Below are 16,218 nucleotides of genomic sequence, written 5' to 3'. Positions count from 1 at the left end.
TATGGTAGGTGTCACATACATTTTACCAAGTTTTTTTCTAAAGTTATATTTTGCGTCAATAGACCAATACAATTACCATGTTTCATCCCTTTTTTCGAAAAAGTGGGCGTGGTTATAGTCGGATTTCGGCCATTTTTTACACCAATACAAAGTGAGTTCAGATAAGTACGTCAACTGAGTTTAGTAAAGATATATCGATTTTTGCTCAAGTTATCGTGTTAACGGCCGAGCGGAAGGACAGACGGTCGACTGTGTATAAAAACTGGGCGTGGCTTCAACCGATTTCGCCCTTTTTCACAGAAAACAGTTATCGTCCTAGAATCTAAGCCTCAACCAAATTTCACAAGGATTGGTAAATTTTTGTTCGACGTTATGGCATTAAAAGTATCCTAGACAAATTAAATGAAAAAGGGCGGAGCCACGCCCATTTTGAAATTTTCTTTTATTTTTGTATTCTGTTGCACCATATCATTACTGGAGTTGAATGTTGACTTAATTTACTTATATACTGTAAAGATATTAACTTTTCTTTTAAAATTTGAATTTAAAAAAAAAAATTTTAAAAAGTGGGCGTGGTCGTTCTCCGATTTTGCTAATTTTTTTTAAACAGGCATATAGTAATAAGTGTAATGTTCCTGCCAAATTTCATCATGATATCTTCAACGACTGCCAAATTACAGCATGCAAAACTTCTAAATTACCTTCTTTTAAAAGTGGGCGGTGCCAGGCCCATTGTCCAAAATTTTACTAGTTTTCTATTCTGCGTCATAAGTTCAACTCACCTACCAAGTTTCATCGCTTTATCCGTATTTGGTAAGGAATTATCGCACTTTTTCGATTTTTCGAAATTTTCGATATCGAAAAAGTGGGCGTGGTTATTGTCCGATATCGTTCATTTTAAATAGCGATCTGAGATGAGTGCCCAGGAACCTACATACCAAATTTCATCAAGATACCTCAAAATTTACTCAAGTTATCGTGTTAACGGACAGACGGACGGACGGACATGGCTCAATCGAATTTTTTTTCGATACTGATGATTTTGATATATGGAAGTCTATATCTATCTCGATTCCTTTATACCTGTACAATCAACCGTTATCCAATCAAAGTTAATATACTCTGTGAGCTCTGCTCAACTGAGTATAAAAATAGAGATAGGGATTAAGATAAATATGAAGATAAAAATAAAGATGAAGATAAATATGAAGATAAAGATAAGGAAAAAGATAGAGATAAAGACAGGGATTAAGATTAATAATATTCATTCGCCAGAGCTTCTCTTTTTTTTAACAAAAACAAAACGTAAAGCAGCGCTACATCAACAAAAACCCACTAGGTATACAACAGTCACCCCAATGATTATAAAACATTTTTCTTGTTTAAGCGAAAGAAACCGTATGTAAACAAAAAAAAAGGCAGAAATGTAAACAAATCTAAATAACGCATTTAGCGCTTGCCTATTGTTAGATGAATTTTGCAATGGCAGAGCTTTTAAAGTATAATTAATAGTAGTAATTGTTGACTTATTAAGGCAGTTTAACTGATCATTTTAATACTCTCCTACAACACACTCACACATACGCGTTTGCGAGCATATAAAACTCGTTTGAATAAACAACCTTGACCAAATTCAATGCCAAAGTGAAGGTAATTTACATCGAAGCTTTGCACTCATTAAACGATCTCATGCGGTTACAAAGTGAATAAAAGCACATACAAATGAAAATTTAATACAAATATGATGAGTTGACAAATAAGGCAACGTTGTTGTTGCGTTTGCACCAAGTCACATTTCAAACAAGCAAACATAGAAACTACAGTAAACTGTTTTTATTTGGCGATTATGAAGAGCTGAAATTTTGCAGAAGTAAGAACATATGTTTGTGTAGAACATGGGGGAATCTTATACATACAAATTTAGATATGGTATGGGTATGTACATATGACACAAAAATAAAAATGAAAGCGGAAAACATGAAATATTTTCCTCGAAATAAGGAGTTTGTCTGATGGGGAAATTATGTTTGTCAAGTTCTTATATTTTTTTATTTCTTTTGTCTTTCCAATCCACTTCCTCGCAAATACTGACACTGGTGATTCTAAACGTTTTTGCATTTAGGTTAGACTAGGTTTGGTTGAGTGGTAGCTAAACCGCTAGAGGAATCTCACTTGGAATTCCAGAGGGTCCGTTTTGTTGCCACATAAAATAACGGTGACGTAAGCTATAATAGCTTCTAGAAAGGTGACGTAAATTCTTCTAAGATCCGAGGAAAACGGGTCAGAAATATTTGTGCCCAGCTCTGGGAAAAGCTAAACAGTCCATGACGCTATCTCATCATCTTCCATGCATCTATAGCAGGAGAGGGTTTCCAGCACAATGAAGAAATCCGTATGGACTCCCATTGTACAGTAAAACGTACGAGACCCAATCATCAATGATTTCGGCAGACTTTCTTCAATCTACTTTCAGTCAGAAGAATGTCTTTACCCTACAATAGGAAATGCATGTCTAGCCTTTGCTTAACTGACTTGATGTACAAGAGCAGATTTCTGGTGATTAGCAGAACGGCGTGACAGTTGTTTGGGTTTGGGGTGCATCCCTTTAAAGTATATATCTTGTTTCATTAAACTAAAAAAAAAACAACTTCTAAGCGAAAAGGAGTCAATAAACCTCTGACGCTCTTTGAGGCAGGCCAGAATTTGGTACCTGGACCATATAGGGATATCAGTGGCAGTCCCTATCTCTCAGAAAGGTTTTTAAGACTCCCTAAAACTATTGGGTTGTTTGTCTTATATCAATTATATTTGATGTATTAGTCGTTATACTTACTTATGTGGATATAAACTTTATATGAAAAGCGAGCAGTGCCTTTCAACACGGTTTCAGGATTGTGTTGTAAAAACTTGGGAATCATTTTGAGAGTGTTTTCGGGATCATTTGGCGTGTATTTTAGGTTTGTTTAGAGTCGTTTTAAGGCTATTTCAAATTGCATATTGTATAATTTTTTTGGCATCGGATCGTTTTTGGACACGTTTTGAAACTATTTCGGGTTCGTTTGAAAACTACTTCCGAATCATTTTGGAGATGTTTCCATTTTGGGAATGTTTCAGAAACACTCCAAATTTGTTTTAAGAAATTTCTTAGCACCACTCCACAGTTGCTTTAAAGATCATACCTGAACTATTTGCGGATCATTTCGGGATAGTTTTTCCTCCATTTCGGGTTTATTTTTTTTTTATAATTTTTTGACCATCGGATTGTTTTTGGGATCGTTTTGGGACATTTCGGGTTCATTCAAAAACTACCGCGAAATCATTTCGGGGATTTTTCCAGAGCGTTGCAGAATTGTTTTTCGATTATTATTGGATTTTTCAGAATCACTTCGAAATTTTTTTAATTATAATATTGGAACTATTCGGGGATCATTTCGCCATTCTTCGGGATAATTTTTCCACCATTTCGTTGTTGTTTTCGGCATAATTTTTGAACTTTCGAATTGTTTTTTATATAAATTTGGACCATCGGAAATGTTTTTGGGATAGTTAAGGGATAGTTTTCGAGATCATTTCGGGGGTTTTTCTAAATTATTTCGTGTTTAGAATCGTTTCGGAATCACTCCTGGATTTTTTCGATCAATTTCGCATCGTTTACGAATCATTTGAGAAATAGTTCCGAATGATCTTCCAGCACCATTCCGTGATTGTTTTAAAGATCGGTATCATTTAGGCATAGTTTCGGTCCTAATACCAATTTCACACAGAAACTTAATAGAATCACAATTTGTTTAATGAAGCAATTAAGTCTGCCTTTTCACGCAGACCACTTCATTAAGCAAGCAACTCTTGGCTGCCCCAAAAAAGAATATTACGCTTTTACAAAAAAACCCAGCCGTTTCATCCTTAACTAAAAAAATTAAAACTAAATGCATGTGCTGCCAGATTACTGCAGCGTATATCAGGTGGAAATTATAGCCGTAAAGAAAGCAGCAGAAATTCTGGAGGAAGCGTGCTTAAGCTGCAGTCGCATTAATATATATATTGATAGTCAGGCTATTAACGCGATAATCTCACACAGTTCTTCATCAAGAAGTGTTCTGAAATGCAAAGAAGCATTGGGAAAACTTCGCTCAGGCCGGACCATAGATCTATACTGGGTACCCGGTCATAAAGGAATAGAAGGTTACGAAAAGACCCATGAGTTGGCAAAGGAGGGTGCAACACTCGCTGAAACGACAATAGACGCACCAATCGGTTTGGGAGAAATTAAAAGAAGTGCATATCATTCATCAAGCAGGAAAAGCGTGGACAAAAGCGCGGGGCTGCAAAGTTTTAAGATCAAGTGCAAAGCCTACGATATTAGACTGACAAAGAGGCTCATATCTCTGAAGAGAGCAGACTTAAGGCTCACAATGGGCATACTAACTGAACCCTGCCTTCTGGCGTCACATGCTTTTTAGTTAGGCCTTGTCAATAACAGCAGGTGTAGGAAGTGCGAGCTGCAGGAAGAAACTGTTGAGCACGTCCTGTGTTAGTGTTCTTCGCTCACCAGGTCAAGCCTCCAGCTATTAGTGGCGGCAGAGTTGCCAGATCTCGAGGCAGCAATTAAGCTAAGTGTGGTATTACCGCAATACAAGATATTTGAACTTATGTACATGCCAGAATAGGTCTAGCTTGAAATGCATAAGCAAATGAATTTCACTTCTGAACACACAAAAATTACTCATAGCGACACAGTCATAGTGGCATAGCTAAGTTACATTGAACCCAGCGGGGAGCCATATCCATTTACACTTGCTTAACCCATAAACATAACTGATTGACAGCGTCGGTTTGTCGGTGCGACTGACCAAACATTATTACATAGTTAGGTAATAAGAATATTGCACTGAATAGGTATATAGAACAAGAATGTAGTTACTTTTAGTGTGTAAGTATTATACACAAATATTGTAATAGCATTGTTCCTATAAAAAGGGAAAGCATTTGCTAATAAAAATTAATCTGATGTCTGCGCTGAACATTAGCGCCAGCAAAAACCCTTTTGTTTTAATTCAACAGGCATACTTTACATGGCGATCCTGCCATTGTTTTAATTTCAGTTAATACATTCAGTTAATACTTTTACATAAGTCCTAGTGTTTGCCAATAGGACGGAGTTATTCTATAAAATAGTTAAGTCCTGGCACCTGTTTGGGGTTTTTTGGTTGTCAAACAAAGTCTGGTAACACTGGACACATTCAGTCTATGTGAGGTCTTTATTAACCGGCCAGTTCTACCTAACCTAAGCTTACATCTACAAGTTGCACCTAACCAAATACATATGTGCCTCTTTTTCAAAAGGCCATATTATCTTTTATTGCAAATGCAGCGAAAAAAAAATTAAAATTTTGGCGTTTTTGTTAAATTATTGAAAGTAATTAATTTTTCATTTAAACAAAATCTGTTTAAAATAATATCCGAAAGACCAATAAAAACCATTTTTGACTTTATTAGGCATTCAATAAAGCAATAAAGATATTATTAGGAATTATATGGAAGTTTGAGTTCAATAAGGGCTTTAATCGAGAAAACTTGTGTATGAAATAGGTATAATTGATGATTATTTTGGGACCATTTCGGTGTTGATTTAGGGATTCCAGGTCCTTTTCCGAAATGTTTTTAAATTTGTTTCGGGTTTATTTTAATTATCTTCTCGGCAGAACGAACTGTTGTTATAAAAGAAGGTTTTTGAAATGCGCAGGATATTTTTCACGAAAACCATGTATCTTTCGAAATTCGCTCGAGTACATTGGACAAACTTATTGTATTGTTTTTTTTTTTTTTATATATAATAACACCGCAAAACTTACAAAAACGATCGCAAAACAATGGCAATGACCATATGAAAAATGAAAGTTGCCAGCTAATGACTTAAAACATTGAGTCAAACGTGATTCTTGCCATAACTTACCTGAAAAGAGAAAAAAAGAAACAAAAATAAATAACTAAAGTGACTGCTTTTGTGAAAAGGGAAGTGTTTTAAATTTAAACTAAAACAATAAATAAGCAATAAAAGCACATCAATCTAAATTTGTATATCTGAAGCCATTTACATCATTAAAAGAAAAAGTGAAAAAATAAAATTATTTTATATAATATAAGCAAAACAGATTTCACCACTTTTTCACGTTCGTTTACGAATAAAACTTACAAAATTTTCATAAAAACTCAGAACCATAAAAAACTAGTAAAATCACTACAAGTTTGATTTTTTAGCTCACTTCGTTTTCTGTCAAAGAAAGCAGGTAGCACCTGCCTGGTGATAAGATCAGCTTTTAAACACCTTACATTTATTGTGGAGCGTATAGTCAGTCACCGAACGGTAGAGCGCGTAATCTTACGCATAGCAACAATAACAACACGTTTGTAATGATGATTGCAATGAAGATGTGCGCGCGCATGCGCATGCGCTTGAGACCAATAGGAAATGCATCGTGGACGTATTTGTTGGTGTGGCATATGTGTTGCATAATAAAATGCAGCCAAATAGAAAAACGGGAAATTGAGCTGCCACTGAAATGCAGCAAATTCAATTTAATTGAAATTTTACAATTTTATTCGTTAATAATTAACCTCGTAATTGATTGAAAGCGAATTGAATCATGCAAAATTTTATTGATAATAAATTGGATTGGTTTCTAGGAAATTGGGAAATTGGAAGTAGATAAAATAAAAATGGTGAATGATTAATTGCAGAAAAGTTAAATTAATGGTTAAGCCGGAAGATAAGGAAAGTAGAAATATGTAGATATCTGCCAAGACCCAACTTCAGGAAAGCCAAATACACAAATATACATACATATAAATGGATTGTGATGTTATTGTTTTAACCGCAAACACACTCCCCAAAGGCTGCTAAGAGAGTATTACGTATATGCGAAGTATTTTGCGATATTTGAGTCCTGTACTACTACGGTACTACAATCTTCTTCCTGAATACTTCGGTACTGATTATTTTCGCCCCTCAAACATCTGAGCATAAGGATTAAACTCGCTGGATGGTAACATAGATTGTAATACGGTGTGATTCTGTCGTGGGATAAATAGTCCCAGCCCCTGGGCCTTACTTAATCTCGACTTCTTGGTCCTCGTTAGTTCAATTAGGCAACGTTAGCCATCTCGATGCAAAATGCGTGTGATCGAGATCCCTAATGTCAGTTCTTCATAAGGTGGAGCTGCGAGAGGACGTCTATCCTGGAAATACCGAGGATAACATCTAAATGATTCCAAAATGATATCGAAAGCTTTTCGAAATTGTCCTGAATACAATTCCGAAAGAGATGCAAAATAATCCCGATAACTTCCGCGGAATTTTCTAACGATTATCCCGAATTGATCTCCAAATATTCCCGAAATATCTCCAGTCGCAATATTTCTCGAAGTGATTCCGAAAAAGTTTCGAAGACAATTCAGAAAGGGTGCAGAAATAGTACCAAACTGAACTCGAACTAGTCCCGATATGATCCTGAGCTGATGCTCGTTAAAGTCCCACACTGACTTTAATAAGCTTTTGATGCTTTCTCCTCTGAAAAAAAAGAACGCGTCACGAATGAGGCGGTCGAAGCGGATAAGGACGCTTTTTAAAAACTACAAAGGACGTACGATGCTTGCCTTTGTCATCACATCAAAATAGTATTTGGTGACTTCGAAGCCACCATGGGCATGATTTTTTGCAAACTTTTGGTCGCTGTTGGACGGCCGCCGTAGTCTGGTGGTAGAGTACTCCGCCTACCACACCGACGATCCGAAGAAAGTTTTTCCAAGCAGAGTCGCTCCTCGGCAGTGATTTGGCAAGGCCCGGGCCCTTGCCGAATTCAAAACAGCTACTAATAGCTCTAGAAAGAACTGTCTGCAATCTTGTTTGCCAGAACTTTAATTCCCTGCGACGGATATGCGGCATTACCTTGGACAACATTATCACCAACACCGCTACCCTTTTGCGAGCTCTTCGAGCCATTTGAAACCAAACGAAGCTTCAAAGAGTGCGACTTCCCATTATGTGGTGCCACGCCCATTGTCCAAAATTTTAAAAATTTTCTATTCTGCGTCATAACGTGAACCCACCTACCAAGTTTCATCGCTTTATCCGTCTTTGGTAATGAACTATCGCACTTTTTCGGTTTCTCGAAATTTTCGATATCGAAAAAGTGGGCGTGGTTATAGTCCGATTTCGCTCATTTTAAATAGCGATCTGATATGAGTGCCCAGGAACTAACATACCAAATTTCATTAAGATACCTCGAAATTTACTCAAGTTATCGTGTTTGCGGGCAGACGGACGAAAATAGTTAAATGAATTTCTTTTTTCGCCCAAATCATTTTGATATATAGAAGTCTATATCTATCTCGATTAGCTTATGCCGTTACGGGGTACCGTTATCCGAACAAAATTAATATACTCTGTGAGCTCTGCTCAGGTGAGTATAAATATACTGTGGAAGGTGTTGCTCGTGGGCTTCAAATCGGTGCGCTTGGCATCACGGTCAAGTGCTCTAACTACCGAGCTAATATGTTGTTGTGGGAAATATTCAACGAAATACTCTAGACTTGACTTGCATGTCAAAATGTGAAACCTACATACAAGTATTTCGAATGTTGAGTGGAATCGGCCTATTTTCGAAAACTTTTGAAAAACGTCCTATTCCAAAAATCTTTTGAAAAACGCTCTATCTGAGGATAAATTCAATATATTTTAACGTTAAGTAGGGCGTTTACGAAACAAATTTCTGAGATAGGGAGTTATTTAACCGAATGGCTTTTTGAAAAATTTTCTGATAGCGCGTTTTCGAACTGGCAGCCGAGATAAGGTGATAGTTCACCCAGTATTCGAAATATTTCTGTGTGTGCTTCACTTTTTATATTCAGCCTGCTTTGCACACAGAGTATATTAACTTTGATTAGATAACGGTTGGTTGTACAGGTATAAAGGAATCGAGATAGATATAGACTTCCATATATCAAAATCATCAGTACCAAAAAAAAAATTTGATTGAGCCATGTCCGTCCGTCCGTCCGTCTGTTAGTTAACACGATAACTTGAGTAAATATTGAGATATCTTCACCAAATTTGGTACACGAGCTTATCTGGACCCAGAATAGATTGGTATTTATATATATATAACATTTTGGAAAACACAAAAAACCTGATTATTTAGTAAATAATACACCTAGAATGCTGAAATTTTACATGTGGACTGATATTGACTCTTGATTAACATTTGAAAAAAAAATTTAAAATGGGCGTGATAAAATCAATTTTACAAATATTATTAATCATAAATCAAAAATCATTAAACCTATCTTAACAAAATTCGGCAGAGAGGTTGCCTTTACTATAAGGAATGCTTTGAAGAAAAATTATCGAAATCGGTTAAGGACCACGCCCACTTTTATATAAAAGATTTTTAAACGGGTCGTGGACGAAAATAATAAGCTATATCTTAGCTAAAAAGAGCTTTGCATCAATAGAATTTTACTTTCTAAATTGAATTATAACATTAAATTGGAAAACACTTAAATTTGAAAAAATGGGTGTGGCACCGCCCCTTTTTTTTTCAAAGCAATTTTCAATGCTTCGGGAGTCATAACTCGAAGAAAAATTTACATATAGTAACAAAATTGGGTACACATATTTTCCTTATAGCAGAAAATATTTCTAGTAAAAATGGACGGGATCGGTTAAAGACCACGGCAACTTAGATATAAAACAAGTTTAAAAGGTTTAAAAGGGTCATAGACTAGAATAATAAGCTATAACTTAGCAAAAAATTGTTTTGAATCAATGATATTTAACTTATCAAGTTTTATTGTTAGTGGAAATGGGGAGACCTTTTTTTTTTAACGGGCGGTGCCACGTGTTATGTAGAAAAGTAATTTATCTGAATTAAAATGTACAATTGAAGATCACGCTGAGTATATAATGTTCGGTTACACCCGAACTTAGACACCTTTACTTGTTGACATTCGAGTCAAATCTAAAGTATTGAATATTTTAAACATATGCGCGAGTTCGCTAATTGGTTAGAGCACCGACTTTGATATCGAAAAACGCTCATCGGTTAAATAGTCCGATAGTATCTATTGCGAGTATAGAATTGCTCTTCTTAGGAACCGTCCAAATCAAAAAACAGCAAATAATTATTATCTTATAACTTTAAACGAGCAATTCTTGTTTGTTTGTATAGCCGAACGATCTCGAGAACGGGTCAACCGATTTAAATGAAATTTGGCACAGAGATAATGTATCAGCTTCTAAGACTTTCTACCTAGGTGTTGCCACTCAGAATGTTTCGCAAGGTTGCCACCTATTCGAAATTATAGAACAAATTGCATGAGATATGCCGATATGGGTATCAAACGAAAGGTATTTCACTCAGCATTTCAATAGAGAGATTTTTGAGCAGGAAAGGTATTTCACTCCGCATTGCAATAGGAACATTTCTGAGCAGGGTTGCCATTTAGGGTTGCCACCAGTTTGAAATTAAAAAAAATTTCAAGAGATATGCCGATATGGGTATCAAACGAAAGGTATTTCACTCCGCATTACAACAGGGACATTTTTGAGTAGGGTTGCCATTTAGGGTTGCCATCTATTTGAAATAAAAGAACAAATTGCATGAGATATGCCGATATGGGTATCAAACGAAAGGTATTTCACTCCGCATTTCAATAGGGAGATTTTTGAGCAGGAAAGGTATTTCACTCCACATTGCAATAGGAACATTTCTGAGCAGGGTTGCCATTTAGGGTTGCCACCTGTTTGAAATTAAAAAAAGTTCATGAGATATGCCGATATGGGTATCAAACGAAAGGTATTTCACTCCGCATTTAAATAGAGACATTTTTGATTAGGGTTGCCATTTAGGGTTGCGGTAGTTAGACGAAATAGTACTCTACTTACTCATATTCTATTAAAGCTTTAAAGGAGAACATTAAAGTTAAAAATCTCCGTAAAAAAATCTTACACATGATTCGACCTAATTTTGTTAATTTCACACACGCTAACAAAATTGAAATGCAATATCAAGACACCGTGGCAAATTCTAGCAAAATATATATATATATATTTAAATGCATGTTTTTGGCAAATATGAAATGAATAATTGCAATTTCTCACAGATTACTATTAGAAAGATTTCTCACCATAGCAAAAAGATATCTCACCATGGTAATTTGCTACCGTTGAACGCTAGAGGCATATGTTGAATTTGAAAACGACATCTAACCATTTAACTACTTACCAACAAATGGCGCTTAGGGAAGTAAGTTGACATTTAATTAAACTAACTGATAGTTGTCATTCGTGAAATTTACAAGTTTTTGGAATGTAATAAAATTGTGAGACTTTCATAGTGTATAACTAAAAAAATGTTTGAAATTAATAATTCGGCGCATGAAGATACTCGAGATACGTTGCCAGCACAACGAAACGTTGCCGAGCAAAGCTCGGTCGTACAGGTACTGTATAACCTTAAAATACAATCACATAAGCCCAATTAGTAAATCAATTTGTGTATAAATCGATTGTCAATTGAATTGTAATTTGAAACATTGTAATATACAAAATACAATAACTGACGCGATGTGAATCATACCCAGAAAATCATGCGATCAAAAATCGCTTAGACAGCTTTGCAATTCGAGGAGAAATAAAAATATTAGCCAAGCGTATTTGTACATATTTTATACACATAAGAAACAAGCAAAAATTATGTATATTAAATAAACATTATTAAATGCATATACGTATGTATATGTACATACATGATTGTAAATAAGTGTGGAAGAGATCACAAGTTAATTAATGTGGAAATCAACTTTGTACAAACATAAAGTACAACACCGATTTGCAGCATGATAGAAGGTTAATCAGCTAAATAATAGCTACAATGGATCATGGCATAATTGAAAAACAATTTTCAATACACGATTTGTTTTAATTACGGTAATTTGAAGTGTTATTAAACAAAATATTTTCTGCTATTTGTTGTACATATGTACATATGTATATAAATACATGTGTATGGGTGTTTCCAGCATAACGGACGTTCCATCCTAGTACACTCTTTATTTTTATTCCTAAATATAAAATTAAAGACCCTATCTCGCTTACAGCCAAACTACAGGGCCGCTTTGCTTAATTCAAGTCATGAAATCGCATACGTCTGCCCCAAATTTACATAGCGGTATTTTTTTATAGCATTTGTAGTATTTATAAATCTTCCAAAAAAAATGCCAATTTCTGACAATTAGCTTTTCTGCGCCAGCAACGCGCCGAAAATCCTGGGTTCACACCCCGGGCAAAGGAACATCAAAATTTTAGAAACAAGCTTTTCCAGATCCTTCCAACGGAGTGGTGGCCGCCCTCTTCTTCTGCTTTTATAGGCGGGTTCCGCTAAAAAAAAACTTTCTTAGTCGAAGCGTCATCTTTCATTCGCATAACATAACATGGCATAGCCAGCGTAAAACCGCTGCGCTTTAATTCGCTGGACTATGTTGATGTCTGCGAAAAGCTCATCATTAAAACTTCTTCGGTTCACGCCGTCGCGACGCGTCGCCAACGAGTAGTGGGTCGTAAATCTTTCAAAGAACTTTTCAGGACGGACACGATAAGTGACTTGTAGAGCATGATTTTCGTTTGCCGAGAGAGGACTTTACTTTTCAATTGTATACTTACTCCAAAGTAGCATTTACTGGCAAGAGTGATTCTTCGCAGGATTTCAGAGCTCTTCCCAAATAAACGAAGTCTTTTAGTATTTCGAGGTTATGGCTGCCAACATTAGCGTGGTTCCCAGGGCGCAAATGCACTTACTCCTTGCGCGATGACAGCAGGTACTGCGTTTTGTACTCAAACCCATCTTTTCCGCTTCTTTTTCCAGTTTGGTGTAAGCAGAACTTAAGGTGTGTTTAGGCCGATGATATCAATGTCATCAGCATAAGCGAGTCATTGCACGCTTTTATATTGTTCCACAGCGGTTAAGTTCTGCAGCAAGTATAATTCTCTCAAGCACCAAATTATAGAAGTCGCACGCTAGGGATCACCCTGGCTGAAACCTAGTTTAGTTTCGAAAGGCTCGGAGAGGCCTTTCCCAATTCTGACAGAGCTGATAGTGTTTCTCAACGTCATTTTGCACAGCCATTTTTGCTGGGAAACCAAATTACGACATAGCGACATATAGGCAGCTCCTTTTCGTGCTGTCGAAGGCGGCTTTAAAATCCACGAAGAGGTAATGTGAGTCAATTCTTTTTTCGCCCGTTTTTTCCATGATTTGCCGCATTGTGAAAATCTGGTCGATGATAGATTTGCCAAGTCTGAAGCCGCACTGATAAGGTACAATCAGCCGATTCACGGTGGGTTTCAATATTTCGTACAACACACCTGACAGAATCTTATATGCGCCATTAGAAGACTGATTCCGCGATACTTGGCGCAGTTTACAGGATCTCCTTTCTTGTCGACTGGGTAAAGAAAACTTAGATTCCAATTGTCGGGCATGCACTCGTCCAACAATATTTTGCAAAGAAGATTATTGCCTTATTGTTTCTTTAATCTGACTTTGTCATAGTCCGGTGAGGGGTCATAAATTCCATCATTATCGATTATGGGATCCGGTTCATCATCCCTGTGCGTTATATCGATTTCTTCACTTAGGAGAGCAAAGTAGTTATTCCTTCATAATCTAAGCACTCTCTGGACATTGGTTACAAGGTCGCCGTTTTCGTTCTTACATGAGATTGTCCCGAACTTAAATCACTCTTGCCAATATTAACAATAACTAGCAATTTATAAAACTTTTTACAAGAACAAACTGAAGTTAAAAAATACACGATAGTAAGAAAAATTAGAACTTATTGTTTTTAAACGGTTTTATTTAGCTTGACTTGACAGGCCGGCCGGCGGCACGAATTCACGCTACTATTCAAATGAAGCAACATCCGGTCGAACCGGATGTCACGGACAGACCGTTAGAACATTCAAAATTCAAATTGGAAAAGAAAATCTAAACGAAAAAAGGAAACAAAATTAACCGAACCGGAAACGACCGCTTACAACGCTGAAAACAAAAATAATTTAAACCTTCAAAAAAATAAAGCTGAAAAATTAGAACAAGGAAAAACTAATTTTGTAATTAAAATTTAAGTAACTTCGCAATAAGCTACAAGCTTGAAACTTGGAATATAGTTCAGAACTCGGTGGCAATGCAATAATAAGAAAAAAATCTCCGATAGGTGGCGCATGGATCTAAATATTTCAAAAAATGGTATTTGTGGTCCGATTTGGTTCATATTTGGAACACATAATACACACATGAACAGAAAGCGACCTATGAAAAAAATTGCCGCTTGGTGGCGCAAGGATCCAAATATTCAAAAAATCGTATTTGTGGTCCGATTTGGCTCATATTTGGAACACATAATACAACAAGTATGAAACAAGAAATGAAATGAAACAAGAAAGCGACCTATGAAGAAAAATCGCCGCTGGTGGCGCAAGGATCGAAATATTCAAAAAAATCGTATTTGTGGTCCGATTTTGATAGTCATATATAAGACCAACTGAACCTTAATAATGTTATGCTACGCCTCACATTTTTAGAAATTTCTCGCGTCCAACGCTTTTATTTAATTGCCTTATCAACGCCCTAGATAGATGAGGAGTGTGATGACTAGTACCTAGGACCTACCTAATTATTTTCTAGCTAGTATTATTATTACTTCACATGTAAGTATTGTTTTCTATAAAACCGTTTAACTTAATGATTTGTTTATTTTATTTAGACATAAACTTGAACTTATCTACCACTTTTTTGCTATGAAAATGACACTAACAATTTTGAGTATGTTTACATTTGGTTTGATGTCGGTTACAGTGGAATGTTCCATATGAAAAAATATGAATTATTTTTTAATTGAGCTTGTAAAAATTATGTTAAGCAATGCCGACAAGGCAATTTTTAAAAAAGCTTTGATGAAGACGTCATTGCATTTGAATGCGGTATCCAAATAAAAAAGAGTTCTAACTTCTAATATAAGATTTATAAATTTGTATACTCAGCTGAGCAGAGCTCACAGAGTATATTAATTTTGTTCGCATAACGGTACCCCGTAACGGCATAAACTAATCGGGATAGTTATAGACTTCTATATATCAAAATTATCTGGGCGAAAAAAGAAATTCATTTTGCCATGTCGGTCCGTCCGTCCGTCTGTCCGTAAACACGATAACTTGAGTAATTTTGGTATCTTAATAAAATTTGGTATGTAAATTTCTGGGCACTCATCTCAGATCGCTATTTAAAATGAACGAAATCGGACTATAACCACGCCCACTTTTTCGATATCAAAAATTTCGGAAAACCGAAAAAGTGCGATAATTCATTACCAAAGACGGATAAAGCGATAAAACTTGGTACGTGGGTAGACCTTATGACACAGAATAGAAAATTTGCTAAGTATGTAATGTTCGGTTACACCCGAACTAAGCCTTCCTTACTTGTTTGAAGAGCATTTTTGCTAGTTACGGCAGCGAACACGAAAGTAGCAGTGCTAAATTTGATAAAATTTCGTAAATTAAATTCTTCATTTTTTATATCGATTATATATATATATATAAGAAAAAAACTTCCATGAATTTTGTAACTGAGGCCATGTAATCCAATCTCAAAAACGTGTTCGAAAAAATTCGAAAATCCGAGAAAAATTTACGTAAATTTCAAGCTTGTAATTAAGAATTTTTTGAAATTTTTTGAGTATGCAATTTTGTTGCCCAATCAATTTCAGTCCAACAAAGAACAATTTATAGCTCTCTCAAATTCGGATTTTTGGTAATTTTTTTCTAAAGCTTTTAATTTTCTTCCATTCGAATCACGCATAGCTTTATTTTTTACACGAAATAAATCTGACACTCTTCGTAAAAAAAAAATTACCAACAATTAATTTTAATTTTGAGTTACCTATAACCTGTACTTTGTTAGAGCATAATTGATTAGGCTATAAAACTGCATATTCGAAATTTTCGTAAATTTTTCCCGCATATTTGAACTACAGTGTACTCTCTTAAACGGACACCTAAGAGACTGCCAAATTTGTCCGCTTATGAAATGTGTCCGCTTATGAGAAAAGTATTATTGATGAATGTTTAAACAGTTTTATTTCGAAAACAAGAATATTAATACA

At 35.7% G+C, this 16,218-nt stretch overlaps 1 protein-coding gene across 7 annotated transcripts in view; it reads right to left on the bottom strand.

Moving 5' to 3' along the window:
• LOC137251883 (uro-adherence factor A-like) overlaps window positions 1-16,218 on the bottom strand; it is a 323,071-nt gene that overhangs the window by 82,285 nt on the left and 224,568 nt on the right. Inside the window, exon 3 of one of the 7 annotated variants that reach the window (XR_010953383.1) lies at window positions 1,926-5,953. The exons of the other annotated variants lie outside the window; for them this stretch is intronic. The gene's annotated coding sequence lies outside the window, so the exon portion shown is untranslated. Of the gene's footprint in view, window positions 1-1,925; window positions 5,954-16,218 lie in introns of those variants that run through there. 7 annotated transcript variants of the gene reach the window in all.

Source organism: Eurosta solidaginis, chromosome 5, assembly GCF_040869045.1.
Source record: "Eurosta solidaginis isolate ZX-2024a chromosome 5, ASM4086904v1, whole genome shotgun sequence".
In the NCBI taxonomy this organism is placed as follows: Eukaryota; Metazoa; Arthropoda; class Insecta; order Diptera; family Tephritidae; genus Eurosta; species Eurosta solidaginis.
The sequence above is the reverse complement of the archived record's forward strand: the minus strand, read 5'-3'. Positions and strand labels throughout refer to the sequence as shown.